This window comes from Oryctolagus cuniculus, chromosome 18 (genome assembly GCF_051225735.1).
Source record: "Oryctolagus cuniculus isolate XC-2025 breed Fujian yellow rabbit chromosome 18, ASM5122573v1, whole genome shotgun sequence".
In the NCBI taxonomy this organism is placed as follows: Eukaryota; Metazoa; Chordata; class Mammalia; order Lagomorpha; family Leporidae; genus Oryctolagus; species Oryctolagus cuniculus.
The window spans coordinates 47,601,767-47,619,603 of NC_142884.1; the positions used below are offsets into that span (position 1 = coordinate 47,601,767).

General features: G+C 40.7%; 1 protein-coding gene and 1 non-coding gene across 8 annotated transcripts in view; both read left to right on the forward strand.

Moving 5' to 3' along the window:
• Positions 1–17,837, forward strand: part of FTO (FTO alpha-ketoglutarate dependent dioxygenase) — a 416,527-nt gene that overhangs the window by 41,915 nt on the left and 356,775 nt on the right.
• Positions 15,819–15,925, forward strand: LOC127491417 (U6 spliceosomal RNA). The gene has a single exon (XR_011384349.1). It is a non-coding gene; the product is annotated as a U6 spliceosomal RNA (small nuclear RNA).

Here is a 17,837-nt window from a genome sequence, read left to right on the forward strand (position 1 = left end):
CCATGGTGGACACATTTTACTTACATCACACACATACACACACACACACATGGAGGGTGCTCCTTTTAATAGCATTTTGAGCCATTATTTCTTTTTCCTGTGTGAAATCCTCTAGGGAAACACATTGATTTGTTCCCTTATTATAACGTTATGGGGAAAGAATGTGTACTCTGTGATGTTTGTATCATTTTGCATGTACTTTTTCCAATAATGATATTAATTCCTTCATCACATTAATAACGTGTTTAAAATATCACATTGTACAGAAAGATTGTAATGGAGAATGATTATTCTATTCCTCACTAACATCCCCAGTAAGAGATGACTACTTTTTTGCTGTTGTTGTTAAAAAAAATTTTTTTTTATTTATTTGAAAGGCAGAGCAAGAGAGAGAGAGAATCTTCTATCCACTGGTTCGCTCCCCAGATATCTGCAACAGCTGAGTCTGGGCCTGGCCAAAGTTAGGAGCCAGGAGCTCTAATCCTGGTCTCCTACATGGGTGCCAGGTCCCAAGCCCTTGAACCATTTTCTGCTGCCTTCCCTGGTGCATTAGCAGGAAGCTGGATTGGAAACAGAGGTGCTAGGGCTTGAATTGACACTCTGACGTGGGATGCTGGCGGCACCTGCTTTACTTACTGTGCCACAATGCAGGCTCTGCCCACGCCCACTCATCTATGACCCACCCCCCCCCCCCTTTTGTTGTTGCTGGCTGTAGTTGTTTTCTTTGTAATTATTTACTTGAGATGCAGAAAGTCAGAGACAGAGCTCCCATTCCCTGGGTCATTCCCCAAATGCCCTCAATGGATGGGGCCAGGCCAGGACTGAATCCAGGTGCGTGGCAGTAACTCAACTACTTGAGCCATCACTGCTGTTTCCCAGGGTCTGTGTTAGTGGAAGGCAGAGTCAGGAATTGAAACCATGAACTCCGATGTGGGATTCAAGTGTCTTAACCATTCAGCTTAACCATTGGCTGAACTCCAGCTCTTTGTTTGTTTTTAAGCAGCTTTATTATAACAATTTATATATTCTGTAATTCACCCGTTTAAAGTGTATAGTTCACTTTTGTGTGTGTGTGTGCATGTGTGTGTGTATTCACAGGTTGTACAGCTATCACCTCTAAAGTCAAATTTGTAGAATATTTTCATTCCTGCTGAAAGATGCCCTGTACCTTTTAGTTGTTATTTCTTCTTCCCTCCCATCTACCACCCACCTCTAGCTGTAAGCAATTACTAACTTAATTTCTGTGTTGATATGTTTTCCTGTTAAGGACATTTCATATACTTGGAATGATACAATATGTGGTCTATGTGGCTGGCTTCTTCTGCTTATCATAATGTTTTGAAGATTGATATATGTTGTAAAATGTGTGTATCCTTTGTATCTTTTTCTGGCTCAAAATAAGATTCCATTACGTGGATAGTTTCATATTTTATCTGTTCATGGGTTGTTTCCTCTTTCTAGCCATTATGAATAAAGTGCTATAAACAATTTTTTAAAATATCTATTTATTTGAAAGAGTTACACAGAGAGAGGAGAGGCAGAGAGAGAGAGAGAGAGATGTCTTCCATCCGTTGGTCCACTCCCCAATTGGCTGCAAGGGCCAGAGCTGTGTCGATGTGAAGCCAGGAGCCAGGAGCTTCCTCTGAGTCTTCCCATGCAGGTGCAGGGGCCCAAGGACTTGGGCTATCTTCCATTGCTTTCCCAGGCCACAGCAGAGAGCTGGATCAGAAGTGGAGCAGCCGAGTCTTGAACTGGCACCCATATGGGATGCCAGCACTGCAGGTGGGGTCTTTACCCACTATACCATAGTGCCGGCTCCAAACACTTTTTTTTTTTCTTAAAGATTTATTTACTTATTTGAAAGTTACAGTTACAGAGAGAGAGGGAGAGACACAAAGAGTTCTTCCATCCATTGGTTCACTCCCCAGATGGCTGTAATGCTGGAGCTGGGCCAGTCTGAAGCCAGGAGCCGGGAGCTTCTTCCATGTCTCCCATGTCAGTGCAGGGGCCCAAACACTTGGGCCATCTTCCTCTGTTTTCCTAGGCGAATTAGCAGGGCGTTGTATCAGAAATAGAGCAGCCAGGAGTTGAACCTGCGCCCATATGGCATGCCAGCACTGCAGGCAGTGGCACTTAAACACTTATTTTCTTTTTAAAGAGGGATAAATATAAAGTTCAGTCTCTCAGGGAAGCATCATAAATCTATAGCAGGAATATATGAATGATAAGGTAAACCCAGTGTCACTTGTTTTGAAGTAATTAGAACTGTGTTGACTTTTTTCTCATTTTAGATGAAGCCTTTTCAAAATTAGAAGGATGTGTCTTGCTTGTTATGCTGACATGAATATGTAACAGTGCCATCTCTAGCCCTGGGATCATACAGCAAATGTTAACAAGAAGCACTAGAACTTGTGTTTTCCCTGTCCTACTGTTTTTCTACACGAATGCTGACAGCTAGAGTGGCTTTGTGACATTGTGCCTACAAAGCTGAATATTACACGTGTAGTTACCTAGCTGGGTGTAGAGTGTATTTAAAAGCTGGACAGCTGGACATAGTGAGTGGATGTCATCAGCCACATCTGTTTTATAGTACTGAAGGATTCTGCACATAGTTTGAAAAAAATTGCAAGCTAGAATTTTATAATCAATTATATCTCCACATTATGTTTCTGCTAAATGAAAAGAACATTTTCTGAGAAAATGAAACTTATAATATGCTCCTAAGATTGAAGATGTGCTTAATATATTTTTAGTTCTTTATAGTTAGTGTGTCTTAGTTGTATTTTTCAAGGGAAAACACCCACGGTTTACAGCAGGTTCTCCCAGGTGGCTTCGGTTCTCTGTCTCCCATTGCTTCTTTTGCAGGAGCCACATATTTTCCTTCCACTTTGCAGAATCACTGAGGGCCACAGAAAATATTACTGTGGTACAGCTGACAGTTTTTTGTTACTGATCTGGTGGGAACCAGAGCTATTGTCTTTCTTTTTCGAAAAGATTTTTTAAAAAACGTATTTATTTGAATGGCAGGGTTATAGAGAGAAAGAAATGGGGGTTGTGGGGGGAGAGAGAGAGAGAGAAAGAAAGAAAGATCTCTGCTGGTTCATTCCCCAAATGGCTGCAATGGCCAGGGCTGGGCCAGCCTGAACCTATGGGCCAGCAGCTTCATCCAGGTTTCCCAAGTGAGTGTAGGAGTCCAAGTACTTTGGCCATCCTTTGCTGCTTTCCCAGGTGCACTAGCAGAGAGCTAAACCAGAAGTGGAGCATCTGGGATTTAAACCAGTGCCAGTATGGGATGCTGGCATCACAGGTGGCAGCTCAACCCGTTATAGCACAATGCCTACCCCAAGTTGTCTTTCAAAGTGCCTTTCAGTGTCCCAGTGTCTCACAAGAAATATTTTTCTTCATTTCCTACTTGCCCTAAAGGAACAAAAGTCTACTGTATATGCTAATTATAAAACAAAAGGGCCTCCAAAAATTCCTAGAAAAATAATATGAAAACAAAATTTGTTTTGGTACAAAAATTCTTTAAAATTATGCCATTTTTAAATAAAATGGTTTTTCATGAAGTTTTGAAGATCTCTCGTAATGATTATAAATTGAGACAGTGGTGAAAGGTTTAATGAAGAAGAGAAAAGTCAAGCTTAATCTTATTTCACTCTGATTCTCATAATTCTCACATTTTGGCCCAGAACAGAGATCAGCAAACTTACACCTGTGGCCTGAATCCATCCTGCTGCCTGTTTTGTATGGCTATTGCGCTAACAATGGTGTTTACATTTTTACTTGGCTGAAGAAAATTCGAAAGAAGAGCAGTATTTAAAAAAATCATTTTTATTTGTTTAAAATGAAGAGAGAGAGAGAGAGAGAGAGAGAAAGAGAGAGAATCTATGTATCTCTTATTTGCTAGTTCACTCCCCAAATGCCCATAATAGCTAGGGCTGGGCCAGGCCAAAGCCAGGAGCTGGAAACTCAATCTGGGTCTACCATGTGGTTGGCAGGGACAGAGTACTTGAGCCATCACGTGCTTTCTCCTAGGGTGTATGTTAGCAGGAACCTGGAATTGGCAGTGGAGCCAGGACTTGAATGCAGGCACTCTGCTACAGGTTATGGGTGTCCCAAGCAGTGTTGTGCTGTGCCAGATGCCCTCTCCAGAATAACATTTTGGGATTTGTGACAGTTATATGACATTCAGAATTTAGTTTCCATAAACAATAGTTTTATTTGCAACAGAGCAACACACATTTATTTGTGTATTGTATATGACTGATTGCGTGTGCTAAAATGCCAGAGCCAAGTAGCTGTCCCAATAGACATCCAAGACCTGAAGTATTTACCCTCTGGATTTTTGCAGTTGAAAAAGTGCTGACCCCTAGGCTGTGATAGTCAAGACTTTTTTTGTGCATTTGTATGAGTTTGTGTGTATTTTATGTGTGTGTATGTGTGCATTTTTAGACAGTAAAGTCATCCTATGTGCTTTTGTCATTTACCCTTTTGACTGAATATTGTTTACTAGTAACTTCTTTGTTTATTCTACTGAAGTAAAATTTGAGAACTTACAATGTTCTTTTCCTGTTTGTGTACTATAAATTCATTAGATGTTACCTAGGAACACTAATAGTAACAATAACAGCATGCACTGTATGGCTTGGAATTGGCTTTAGTTGCTGGATGAAATAAGAATTTATTTTTCTCACTTTACTGAGTCCTGAGGCAGGTAGTGGTCAGGCAGCCCAGTGAGGTCATTGAGGAGGCAGGGTCATTCCGGCGTCCTGTGCCGCCCTTCTCAACATGGACTTTCATTGAATGATGGGTGACTGCACTCTGTCGTTGCTGTGTGACAATCACCACAAAACTTAGCAACTTGAAACAACAGGTCTTTATTGCCTTGCAGTTTCTGTGGTCAGGAATCCAGATAGGTGTAGCTGGTTGACTCTGGCACAGGGCCTCTCGCAAGGCTGCACTCCAGATGTTGGCAGGTAGGGAATCAGTTTCAGGCTTGTTCCTGTTCTGTTGGCAGCCCTCAGCGCCTGTTGGCTGGAGGTATCTGTTCCTTGCCACATTGGCTTCTCCATAGGGCAGCCTACAACATGTCGGTCAGCTTCCCCTAGAGTCTCAGAGAGATAGAGTTAGAGATAAACAGAGATTACAGTCTTTCTGTAACCTGATCTGGGAGGTACTGTCCCCTCACTTCTGCAGTGTTCTGTGTGTTAGGAGTGAGTCACTGGAACCAGCTTGCACTGGTGAAAGGCTAGGAACCAGGAGGCAGGCATCAGTGGAGGCTGTTTTAGTGGCTGGTCTCGTCATTCAGCTGCTGCTTTATTTGAAGGTGGTATATAAACTCTCAGAAAGTGGCCTGGCAGGAGGGAGTCCAGGCAGAAAGGGAAAAGGCTTTTTAGTTTTTTTTTTTTTTTTTAATTATTTATTCAGATTCAGAAGGTTGGAGAGAGAGAGAGAGTGAGCAAGTGAGCTAGCTCTTCCATCAGCTAGTTCACTCTCCAAATGCCCGCAGTGGCCAAGGCTGTATCAGCTGAAGCCAAGAGCCAGGAACTCAGTCCATGTCTCCCATGTAGGTAGCAAGGACTCAAGTGTTTGCGTCATCACTTGCTGCCTTCCAGGGTGCATATTAACAGGAAGCAGTAGTCAAGAGCAGAACCAAGACGCCAACCCAGGCACTCAGGGATATGGGTGTTCCAACTAGTATCTTTTTTTTTTGACAGGCAGTGTGGACAGTGAGAGAGAGAGACAGAGAGAAAGGTCTTCCTTTGCCGTTGGTTCACCCTCCAATGGCCGCTGCGGATGGCGTGCTGTGGCTGGCGCATCGTGCTGATGCGACGGCAGGAGCCAGGTACTTATCCTGGTCTCCCATGGGGTGCAGGGCCCAAGCACTTGGGCCATCCTCCACTGCACTCCCTGGCCACAACAGAGAGCTGGCCTGGAAGAGGGGCAACTGGGACAGAATCCGGCGCCCCGTCCGGGACTAGAACCCGGTGTGCCGGCGCCACAAGGTGGAGGATTAGCCTAGTGAGCTGCGGCGCCGGCTCCAACTAGTATCTTAACTGTTATGCCAAATGCCTGCCCTGAGAAAGGCTTTAAAATCTTTTTTTAATCAGGAAAACAGTAGTAGACTTTCCATTTCATTAATTAGAATTGTGCCACTTGGCCACTCCTAGCTGCAAAGAAGTATGTGAAGGCAGTCTTTCTGTGTGAGGCCATTGTTGCCTCAGTCAATATAAGGATTTTATTGACAAGAAAATTGTTAGGGTGCCGGCGCCGTGTGCAGTAGGTTAATCCTCCACCAGTGGTGCTGGCATCCCATATGGACTCCAGTTCTAGTCCTGGCTGCTCTACTTCCAGTCCAGCTCTCTGCTATGGCCTGGGAAAGCAGTAGAAGATGGCCTAAGCACTTGGGCCCCTGCACCTGCATGAGAGACCAGGAAGAAGCACCTGGCTCCTAGCTCTGGCTGTTGCGGCCATTTTGGGGAGTGAACCAAAGGAAGGAAGACCTTTCTCTCTGTCTCTCCCTCTCTCCATCTGTAACTCTGCTTCTCAAATAAATAAATAAGAAAACTTAAAAAAAAATTGTTAGAATAATGACTGAGTGGCCAGCAGCAGGTATCCACTAACTTGCCTTCTGAGGTGGTTGTGGGGATTTGTTTAGGCAAACCCAGGTCTTGCTCGATTGATAGTATAGCTATGTTATTGTTGTTACTTATACCTCACATAATATACCTTGGCAATTATTGATAGAATGGGATCCCTGAATGTCATTAATGGAAGTATAGAAGAAACAAAAAGAGTATTTCTTGAGTACAAGAATAAGTGTATACTAGGCGTTGTATTTATATGTATAATCTGACTTAATTATCATGGTAAACCTGTAGGCATTATTTATACCCTTTTACAGATGAGAAAACAAAGGACCCAAGGTTTTAAGAAGGCTGTTTAAGGAACACTTTAAGGATTCTGGGTTGTGGAGCTGTTGGTCCCCTTAGTTTCTGGAATGGATAAGTTGGGACTGGCTCTTCATCCCCATCCCCATCCCCAGGCAGCTTCCTCTGGTTACTTCAGTTTGCCTGTCAGGTATAATTTTCTACTGGCTCCCCAGTGTGGAAGAGGTTAGAGAGTGTACTGCTTTCTCTGCAAGTCAGTGGCAGACTTGAATGTGTACCTGGTTGTAAATGACTCCAGAAGCCTTTCTAGGAAAGATAATCCATAGACAGGGGAAATTTAGTTGGGCTGAAAGAAGAGTTAAAATGCACCTATTTAATATGCAAATTATTACATTTCTTTTATATTTATATTTATTTTTTAATAGCCATGATCACATTTTTTTCAGACTGAAGTTACTTAGCGTGCTTTTCTATGAAACTAGTCTGAATGGAAATATACTTGGCCACTAGGTGTCTCTTTTTGGTTCTGTACTTTGTCCTGTGCCACAATTAGAAGGAAATGGATGTAAAAATTAGATGACAAAGACATCTGAACATGAGTGGGACATGTACTCTGGTAATCCCAGTTGCCATTCCCATCCTTTATGCTGTGCTTCTATTCCTCCTTTGCTCACAGGCTGATATTTAGCTACTAATCAATTCCTTGGAAACTTAGATGAGTCGTTTGATGTCTCTTTCTTATTTATAAAAGTGAGAAGGTGGGGAGAGGTGAGAACTTTTGTGCACACCTAGATATGTTATGTAATAAAATAATTGTAACATGTTTGTGGAGAATTTTGGGCATGATTTTTACTATATATATATTTTTATTGTGGGTGTACTTATGTTACCAGGCAGATAATGATTGCATCATTAATATTAATTCCCCTGTTGTTTAACATAATAATTCTGGCTGCAGTTTACATGTATTATTTCCTTTAATCCTAAAAGGAGCTTTGCATAGTCACCATTTTTCCCCTGGTTTTAGAGATAAGCAAATAAGAAACTTAGATGGGGTAATTTGCTTCTAGGAGAGTTTGATGGCTTTCAGATTCATTCCTCCCCCACCCCTATTTGGAAGTTCATTATGGTGGTGGGGAAGAGTGAGACTTAAGTCAATCTGTTTAAAAACTCCTATGCAATAAATCAGAAAAGTCTTCTGGAACCCTGGTTTGGTTGTGAGTCCCAGCATGTGTTTTCTGCACTTGTCTGGTGGAGGGGAGTAGTGTGCTCTGGATGAGGGCTCCCTTCAGGAAGGCCACAGGCTCTTTGCAGAATGACAAATTGTGTACACTCAGGGATCACTTCCTTTCGCTTGCCTACAAGTGCGGCACCCGTTATCGTGGAAACCGCGGGGCACTTGACAGCCCAGGTTCAGACCTAGCGCTTCACGGAATGGAACATTCTTCTTATTCAATTAGAGGCACACTAAAGAACGGGAAAGCAGCGAGGCCTAGGGTTTTCATGGAGACTGCTGACTGATATGTTCCTTTTTGCCTGAATTTAGATTCTGCATTCAAATCCAGATATTTGCCATGATCTTAAAGAAAAATAAATTAGCTCATGCTAGGTTTTCTTTAGTCGCAGATAATTTAATTGTGCTTAGTGTCTCTCCAATTTGCCTCTGCAGTTGTGGTGGTGATTTCTGCAGACCATAGGAAAATGTATAACAAATGTGAGATGAGAGGGTGTTGTCAGCCAGGGAGCACCTTCCCTGGGAAGTAGGAGCTGGCAGTGGGAGCAGTCCCCAGCACTAACAGGCACACCCACAAGATCTGCCTCCAACACTGTCACTTCTACCTCTTTGTTCCCCTTCCCGACTCACTTCCTGCCAGTGATTTGTGACATATTTCCTAGCAGATCAAATGAGCCCCTGACACCTGATTGCCGAGTGCTTCTTGTTTACAGTTGCTTTCCAAGGACACCTAGACAAGATGGAAAGCTTAACGTGCAGTAATTAAATTTGCATCTGCTCTGTGACAGGACTCAAAGGAATCCTCCCCCCTTACCCGCTCCTGCCCCAACTCACATATGAATCTCATTGTAGAGCTCCCACTGTCTTTGACCATACAGCATCTAAAAAAAAAAAAAAAAAAAAAAAGGCAAGATGTGGACAGGTAAACAAACATTAGTTCAGTCTACTGCCTGTCATTAAATGATGACTATTAAATATGATCGCTGATACTCCTTTCTTTTTTCACTTTCTTCTCTTCCCCTGATTGTTTAACCAGGTTTATAACTGATTTTTAAATATAAGAACTGTAGCTTGGAGGTGATTTTTTTTTATTTTAATCTTTTTAAAGGAAAGCAAACATTATAGAACAATCTGGATTGGTTTAACACCCTTTGGATTGTACATTTCTCACAAATGCTAATGAATAATTCAGCAAAGCCAAACACAATCTGCTGGTGGTATCTAGTGTTATTCACACTTGCTAATGAATAATTCCCTTTGGCTTTTATAGGGCAGCTCTAAGAAGTGACTTCTGAGACTCAGATGGGTTATTATTGGGCTATTTGTCAGTGTCCTTGGGGCATTGTGAGCCAAAGCCCAACTTGGCTATCCATTCCACATACCTTCTCCAATTCTTCTGGGAAACATGCCACTCTTCCTGTCCCAGCTTTTTAGCCCCAGAATGTTGTTATGAAAGAGGCTAGAGCAGAAGAGGCCCTAACAGGATTCACTCCATTATAATTTCATTGATTCTGTCCCTTCATTGTTTCCTTCAAATAACTGTTTATTGAGAAGACCTTAATAAGTACAAGGTGGAGAGCATGGCATTGTGTATTATAACAGAGGTCAGGTGGATTTTGTGTGATATGTCCTCAAGTGGAGTATAGGGTATGTAGGAGAGGCATAGGGTCCTGGGGTAGTTTGCTTGGGGGTCTTTGTGTCACAATGATCAGTTGTAATTTTCTCACCATGTTCTGAGTTCTTAGCTATGCAGTTTCAGTACATATTTGTTATTGATGGTGTTGTTGAATTGGTTATATTGTTTTGAATAAGCCTGAAAGTTAATTAATCTTAGGACTGCATTCAACATAAGCTCTATAAAAGATCCCACAAACAATTGGGTAAATTGTTCATTTCTGCTGAACCCAAGTCGGAATGTGGTGTGTCCTGGTGTGTGGAGAATCCAAGGAGGGTGAATGGATTTATTTATGCCCGATGTATATACCTTAGCAGTCACACTGCATAATGTATATTCTGAGAGCAGTGAGGTGCACTCAGCCTTGGTGAGGTTGTCTCTAGCAGCTTGTATCTGTTTCAACTTTTTCTATTCAAAGTTTTTCTCTTCTTCTTGGGCACATTGGAAGATTATAATTCCTAGCTTATTTGCAGTTAGGTGGGATCACATTTGTTCTAGCACATGAAATGTAACTGGAAGTGATAGGTATCATTTCCTGGTCAAGACATTTAAGAGATAGCATGCCACTTGGATGCTTTAACTTTTCCTGCCATAGCTAGTGGCTTTGGAGGGTGTGAGTTCCAGTTGCTGGGATCTCTATTAGGCTGAATTCCAGAATGATCGTGTGGAGTAGAGCCCTCTGCTCTCCTACATTGGCTGATGCTAGATGGGTACCTGAGCAAGAACAAGACCCTTGTTGCATTAAGCCCCTGAGATTTGGGGGTTTACAAGTATTTGTTACTACAGTGTCGCTAGACCATTGTCATCAAAACAGAGAGATTAGAATAGGAAGAGGTGTGTGTATGTGTTATGTAGAGTCTGTTATTAATGAGAATTTAAGTAGCTTTGTAGAATGTTTATTTTTTATTTTTTAACTATAAATTTTCAAATTATAATTGTATGGAGATGAAGTTAAGATTGCTGAATGTAATGTCGAATAATTAAATCAGGTTAATTAACATATCAATTGCCTATTTTTTTGTTGAGAACTCTGGAAATTTGAATTCAGCATTTTTGAAATGTATATGCTTTTATTTACCATGTTCAGTATGCTGTGCAAAGTATCTCAAAGCCCACACACACACACACACACACACACCATGTTCTGTGTAGTTGATGCTTTTGTATCTTTTGACCATCATTCCCTCCACTCTTTCCCCTTTCCTCCCAATCTCTACTCATTCCTTAATTAAATTCTTTGTTTTCTTTCCATAAATTTGTTTGAGTTTTTATATATTTTGGATATTAACACCTCATCAGATGTGTGTCTTGAAAAATATTCTCCTAATTGTCTCCATTTGTCATTTCTTTTATTATGCAGAAACTTTATTTTAATGTAATTCCATTGGTCTCTTTTTGCTTTTATTGTCTATGCTTTTGGGGTCAAATCTAAAAAAAAAATAATTGCCCAGGCTAATGTTAAGTAGCTTTTCCTCTGTGTTTTTCTCATAGTTTTATCATTTCAGGTCTTCTGTTTAATTCTTTAATCCATTTTGAGTTTCGAGTTGTGTTTTATATAGAGTGTGATGCATAAAGGCCCCGTTTCATTCTTTTGCTTATGTGGATCCAGTTTTCCTGATACCATTTACTGAAGAGACTGTTCTTTTTCAAATATGTATACTCCGTACCTATATTAAAATTAATTGACTTTAATGTATGAGTTATTACTGGTTTTCTATTCTGTTCCATTGGTTGATGAATCTATTTTTATGCCAGTACCTTACTGTTTTAATTACTACTGTTTTGTAATATAGTTTGAAATCCGGTCTTCAGCTTTGTTCTTTGTGGCTACCTTGGCTGCTCAGTGTTTCTCTGTGGCACAAGTAGTTGAAATGGCCAGGGCGGGTCAGGTTGAAGCCAGGAGCCAGGAGCTTCATCCAGGTCTTCCATGTGGGTGCAGGGACCCAAGCACTTGGGCCATCTTCCGCTGCTTTCCCAGGCACATTAGCAGGGAGCTGGATGGGAAGTGGAGCAGCTGGGACTTGAACCAGCACCCATATGGTATGCCAGCATTGCAGGCAGTGGATTAACCAATTAAGCCACAATGCCAGACCGATTTTGTCCTTTCTTGCAGAACATAGTTTTAAGTAAGAACTGAAGGGACAGAAAATGAGTTTGTTTCATGAATTACTAAGTAATTTGTTGGAGAAATAACATTGGTGTAAACAGAGTCATGAATAATTAGTAAAAGAGGCAGAGTTGAGTTGAGGCTTTCATAACTTATATTAATGAATTTTAAATTGTGCCTAACATGTTTAAATGATAAGATTGTGAACCTGCAGTTGTTTTCTTACTAATTAAGTTTTCTTGTAATCAGTTGCATTTGCAAACCTGCTTAGATCTTATGCCAGGCCTCTTTTTTTTTTTTTTTTTTTTTACATTTTTTTTTTAAAGAGTGTAAAGAAAAAATAATTGGAAGAAGAATAGATAACATGGTCACACTTTCTACAAAGGTTATCAAAAAATATTACACTTAGTAAAATGGAGTTTTGGGAACTTGAAGTCTTTATTAGTTTATCTTTTGGTATAGCATGGTACATGGCAACGTAGTACAAGCTCAGAACAAGTTTATTGAATTGTATACAGAACATGGAACATACGGAAGACATTTTTTGAAGGTTTTTATTTAATGAATGCAAATTTTCGTATGTACAGCTTTTAGGGATATAGTGTATCTTTCCCCCATTCTCACCCTCCCACCCACACTCCCATCCCATCTCCCACTCTCTCTCCCATTCCATTTTCCATTAAAATTCGTTTTTAATTGACTTCAAATACAGAAGACCAATTCTTTACTAAGGAGAGATTTCAACTATTTGCACCCACATGACACACAAAGTATAAAGTATAGTTTGAAGACAAGTTTTACCATTAATTCTCATAGTACAGAGAGAAGGACGGAGGCCCATCATGGGGAGCAAGTGCACAGTGACTCCTGTTGTTGATTTAACAACAGACACTCTTATATTTGACATCAGTGATCACCCGAGGCTCTTGACATGAGCTGCCAAGGCTATGGAAGCCTTTTGAGTTCACAAACTGTCGGTTTTTAGACAGGGCCATATCCAAAGTGGAAGTTCTCTCCTCCCTTCAGAGAAAAGTACATCCTTCTTTGATGGTCCCTTCTTTCCACTGGGGTCTCACTCATAGAGATCCTTCATGCAGTACTCTTTTTGCCACTATGTCTTGACTTTCCATGCCTGAAATGCTCTCGTGGTGTTTTCAGTCAGGCCTTAGGTGCTTATTTTGAGGTCAGAGTGCTGTTTAGGGTGCTTGTCATTCTATGAGTCTGCTGTGTGGATTGCTTCCCATGTTGGAACTTTCGCTCCTTTGTAATTCTATCTATTGTTATTACCAGGCACTTCATCTTATTTATGTGATCCCTTTGACTGATGGTCCTATGTATATGATCAATTTCATACTTAATATGATCACTTTATCACATAAGATGGGATTAGTGCCACCCAGCTAAATGGGATTTGGAGTCCCAATGCAAGTTTTTAGCTTCACCTTTAGGGGTAGGTCTATGGGATTGTGTGCTGATGTGCTCCTCCCTCTCTCATTCCCACTCTTATTTTTAACTGGGGTTTATTTTCAATTGACTTAATACATCTATGATTAATTCTATGTTAAGTAAGGAATTCAGCCAACGATATTAAGTAGAAAAAAAAAAGAATAATGGGGCGAGTGCCATGGCGCAGTAGGTTAATCCTCTACCTGCGGCGCCAGCATCCCATATAGGTACTGGTTCTAGTCCCAGCTGCTCCTCTTCAAATCCAGCTCCCTGCTGTGGCCTGGGGAGGAAGTAGAGGATGGCCCAGGTCCTTGGGCCCTTGCACCCATGTGGGAGACCAGAAAGAGGTGCCTGGTTCCTGGCTTCAGATCAGCGTACCTCTGGCTTTGCGGCCATTTGGGGAGTGAACCAAGGGAGGGAAGACCTTTCTCTCTGTCTCTCCTTCTCACTGTCTGAAAATTTAACTCTCAAATAAAATGAATAAATTAAAGAATAAAAAGAATAAAAAAATTAGGTAAAGTGAAATAATACAGTGCTCCTCGACAGTCAAGACAAGGGCTGTTCGAGTAATTGAGGAAGACATTTCAGAGAATTAGAACTGAGAAGAAATGAAAATTATAGATGTGGGGCCAGTGTTATGGTGCTGCAGGTAGTTGCCACCTGATTTGTGTCTTTGCTGCTCCACTTCTGAGCCAGCTCTGTGCTGATGGCCTCAGAAAAGCAGTGGAAGATGGCCCACGTGCTTAGGTCTCAGCCAACCATGTGAGAGACCTGGATGAAGCTTCTGGTTCCTGGTTTTTGCCTAGTTCATGCTGGCCATCTGGGGAGTGAACCAGTGGATAGAAAATCTCTCTGTCTTTCCCCACTCCCCATATGGGATGCCGGCACTGCAGGTGGTGGCTTTGCCCGCTATGCTACAGCACCAGCCCCAATATTCATTTTCAAATAAATGTCATATTTTAGAAAGTTTTAAAGATAGGAACTCGTACTTTGAAACCAAATTATTGTTAGTGTGTTGTTAATCTATTAGGTGTCACGTTTTGGTTTTTCTTTTTTTCTGGAAACATTCACATTTTTTTTTTGTAACTTATACAAGTAGCTGTCTCATCACTCACTCATAAGTATATTTGTATATATGCAAGAGAAGTGAAAAGTTATCATCTGTGCAGAAATTTGCTCACAAAAAATTATTTATTCATAATAGCAAAAAAAAAAAAAAAAGAACGAACCCAAAATGTCCATCAGCTGATGAGTGCATTAACAAATGGTCTATCCATACTATGGAACATTATTCTGCAATAAAAATGAATGAAATTCTGATCTGTGCTATAGCATGTGTTAATGTTGAAAGCTTTGTGCTATGCCAAGCACAAAAGACTATGTATTATATGATTCAGTTTATATAAATTGTCTGTAACAGGCACATATATGAAGATAGGAAGTGGGTGAGTGAGGCCAAGGGGTGGGATAGGGTGAGGGGGAATCAGGAGTGAGTGCTGGTGTGTGAAGTAGTTTCTTTTGGGGTTATCACAAAGTCTTAAACTTGGAATGTGAATGTGGTGATTGTTGCATCATTCTTTGAGCCACTAAAAACTATTGAATTGTACACTTCAAGTGGGTAAATTTTATGTAATGTGAATTATATCTCAGCTATTAGCCAAAATAAATCTGCCATGGATTACTTGCTTTCTAGTGGTGCTGCTGATTAAACACACCCTTACTAAAGTGACAGGATTTGAACCTCTTCTATTTTACCTTCTACAACTAAGATTTTCCTAAAAACAAAATTGATTTATAGTCAAATTCCCTTTGATCCAGCCATTCACGTTACATGAATTTATTTCACTTTGTATACTGGCACACATGCACAAATACATTTGTATAAGAATATTCATTGGCATTATTTGTAGTGGCAAAACCTAATAAATAATCTAAACATTTATCAATAGGAGATAGGATAAATAAATTAAAGAAGATTAAGCTAGGGAATTTGAAACAGTCTTCAAGATGTTTAGAAATGCTAGAGAGATTCAATAGTGTTTACCTCTTTGGGAGGGAAAATTTTGAATGGAGAGGGATAGCTTTTTGCAGAGTAATACTTTTCTTTTTAAAGTTTATTTATTTGTTTTTCACCTATTTGAAAGGCAGAGCAAGTTAGGAAGCGGAGAAAGAGATAGAGAGAAAGAGATCCATCCTCTGGTTTAATCTTCAAATGCTTGCAACAGCCCGGGCTGGGCCACGCTAAAGCCAGGATCCCAGAACCCCGTCTGGGTCTGTCATGTGGATGGCATGGGTCCAAACACTTGACCCATAATCTGGTGCCTTAGGAAACTGTGGATTGGAAGTAGAGTAGTCAGGACTGGAACCCAGGCACTCTGAGATGGAATGCAGGCAACCCAAGCAGCAGCTTAACCTTCTGTGCCACAAATTTTGCCCATAAGAGTTTTTTAAAATATATTTTTTATAGTGCTAGCTTCGGCAGCACATACAGTAAAATTGGAACAACACAGAGAAGATTAGCATGGCCTCTGTGCAAGGATGACATGCAGATTTGTGAAGCGTTCTATATTTTTGATTGGATAGGCATATTGGCACCAGTGTCGGTTCTGTCCTATAGTTAGTGTTCCCCAGAGTTAGTTACGCCCCTTCCACCTGCCCTTTATAATGTGCGTGCCTGTGAATAAACCCAGACATGTTCACAGAAAAAAATAGCAGCATTATTCATAATAGCCAAACAGTAATTATACAGATGTCTGTCAACTTATGAATGAATAAACAAAATGTAGTCTATCAGTACATTGGTGTAAGTAGGGTAGGAGGAGATTTGAATATAAATCAATTTTGTTTTGAGGAAATCTTGAAAAGGAAGTTGGTGCTTAACTATTATCGTTAACATTTTAAAAAGGTGATTTCTGGAGTGCAACTCAGCCCAAATAAAATAAACACTAAACAACATAAACCAAAAAACAAATCTTGCATCTGTTTGTACATACCCCTTTTCAGTTCATGTGGAATAATTTGTATTAGAACTCATCCCACTTCAGCCCCTCCGCCACTAATGGTGTGGCAATTATGTGGTTCCACAGTAATTTTTACACTGTCTTCTAACTCAGCTGTGTGGTAGTAGTGTATCTGCAGGCCAGGCATGTGGCTTGCAGGGGACAATATCAGACTGCCCACAATTATTTTAATGTCTCCTGTGAAATGATTAATGAAGTTTATAGTTATAATAAAAATAAACTCATTCCCCCCCAAGCTATAAGAGGGTGCAAGTAAAATTCATATAGTCAGATGTGACTACCCCCGCCTTTATAAGAACCCTTCATTGAGGACTTTTTTTTAAATCAAGGATTGCTTTTTTGATGTGGACATTTACTTGATTTAGCCCATTAAAGTTAAATATGAAAACATTCTAGGAGTTATACTTGCTCCTCTAGTTACACTTCTTTGCTGTTGGTATAATCCCATATAAAAAAAATGAAACTTCTTGCAAGTTTTGCATCTGTCTTGGTTATTTTATAACACTAACTTTGTAAATTATGAAATATTTGCTGGGATTTCTCGTGGTTCCAGGAGGACCCATAATTGGGCTATAAGTCCTACATTTTATTATCTGGTGTTACTCTTGGTGTGGTTTTTTTTTTTTTTTTTTTTTTTTTTCCTACCTAGTGTAAATCCTCCAGCCAGCCTGCACACTGACTCACTAAGACTGCCGTCTGGAGAGGTGAGCAGTTGGTGTTTGGAGTGTTTAACACAGGGCCCACAGCTGTAATTTAGACATCTCTGTGAGAAAGAGCTCAGTGGGCCATGCCTCACCATTTCCTCAGCTAGGAAGTATGGGACTGCAGAAGCAAATTCCCTGTCCCCCGCCCCCAAAATCTGCCTTCCTTCCCTAGCCCCCCACTTTCTCGATCTGCAGCTTTCTCCTGTTCTGTGAGCCTAAGGTTTTTGCTTTTTTTTTTTTTTTTTTTTTGAGAAGAAATTCCACTTTCTTCATGTTCCTGCTGCTTACCACCTACTGACCCACAGCCAGAGGCTGCTCCTGCTGCAGTTTCAACATTTGCAGCACATGGCAACTTGCTTTCTGCAACTGACATCTTTATTTAATTGTTTAAAAATTGATCTGGGAGACAGAGAGCAAAAGAGGGAAAGGTAGACAGGCCAGAGCCAAAGCTAGGACCTGGGAAAGCAGACCAGGTCTCCCACTTAGAGCCATCTATGCTGCCTCCCAGGGTCTGCAGTGGCAGGAAACTGGAATCAGGAGGCGCAAGTGGTTATCACACACAGGTACTCCAATGTGGAATGCAGATGTCTGAACCTGAGTCTCAACTGTTAGGCTAAATGCTCACTCCTAACTTTTATGTTCTGTGTGTATTGTTAGAGAAGAGTTCTTCTTGGAGCAAGGCCCTATTCATGAATTTTGTAAGGTTAGATGCTTTATTACTGTCATTGATATAAACACTAGTACTGTTAGAGTCGTTTTGA